The following is a 1558-nucleotide window of genomic DNA, read 5'->3' as shown; positions in this document are numbered from 1 at the left end:
TCGGAAATAAGTTTATTTTGAATTTTAATAAACTAAACGTTCACCAACTACTTTAGTGAGAAAAATCGAAAAAACGAACTACAAACATATTAACGCCAAACATTCTGTAGAATTTATAGAATATTGTAAAAATTATGGTCTATTACCAACATATATATATATATATATATATATATATTATATATATATATATATATATATATATATATATGTATATACAGTTTTTAAGAAAATCAACCGCACCGCGTTAATACAATTATTATGTTTATACTAATTATTATGTTTATATTAATCATTATGTTTATACTAATTATTATTATATTAATTAATGTATAAACATAATAATTGTATTGTATTAATAATTGTATTAACTGTATTTTTTTGAAAACTGTATCTGTAATATATATATAACAATAAAACTGTAATATATATATATATATATATATATATATATATTTATATATTTATATATAAATTTATATAATATAATATAAATATAAATATTATATATATATATATATATATATATATATACATATACATATATATATATTATTTAATTAGTTTTACAATCTTCAATTTTGTTCAATATGACGCTTTTACGGGTTTTCATTATCGATGATTCCTCTGTTTCTAAATTTATTAGTAGGAAAGATTCCAATTTCTCGTTGTTGAATATTTATTAGCGGATGTCTTTGTGTTATGAGTATAGATTCGGCTAGTCGTAAATTATAATGGTTGTTAATGTAATGTAAGTTTTCAACATTGTGGTTCAAAATTTGTCTAGTAATATGTTGAAGATTGTAAAACTAATTAAATGAACATTAAGTTACAGGCGTCGACTTATATGTCATGCAGCAACATCAAGAGAACATCCGGTCCTCGATTTCCCCATTGCGGTATACAATGCGCATCAGATTTTGGATGAAGAAGTCATCTAGGAACTCACAGAAGGCCGAATGTTTTTTAGTAGCGACGCGTCTTCCCTGTTTCGGCGGACAACACAACGTATATTTATGTGTGTATATATATATATATATTTTTTACAATATTCTATAAATTCTAACGAATGTTTGGCGTTAATATGTTTGTAGTTCGTTTTTTCGATTTTTCTCACTAAAGTTTTTTGGTTTAGTTTATTAAAATTCAAAATAAACTTATTTTCCGAATTCATGCTGCAAATAAGGCCAAATTTCGATTTCGAATGAATCATCATCAGTGCGATTTAGTTTATATACGGAAATATTCACTTTGTCAAAGTGAACTTAGATGGAAATTAGGTATCAGGTTTCTTTATTGGCTGGTCCATCTTCGTTGGTTTCCTTTTCTTCATCGATAGCATCATATTCTACTTTGTCACTATTTACAATGCTAGTTTTTATTACTTCTTGTTTTCATTGTTGATTAAGCGCCGGGTTGGGAGTGAGGTTGTCATTTTTTTGTTGTATATTTATTTTTGGTTTATTGATGTCAATTAGGACTGTTTCTGCAATTTTAAGATGGGTGTAGTTGCTGATGATAATTTATTCGGAATTTAAATATGGCCTTATTTGCAGCA

Source organism: Helobdella robusta, assembly GCF_000326865.2.
Source record: "Helobdella robusta unplaced genomic scaffold HELROscaffold_6, whole genome shotgun sequence".
Classification (NCBI taxonomy): domain Eukaryota; kingdom Metazoa; phylum Annelida; class Clitellata; order Rhynchobdellida; family Glossiphoniidae; genus Helobdella; species Helobdella robusta.
This window is presented reverse-complemented; position numbering follows the sequence as displayed.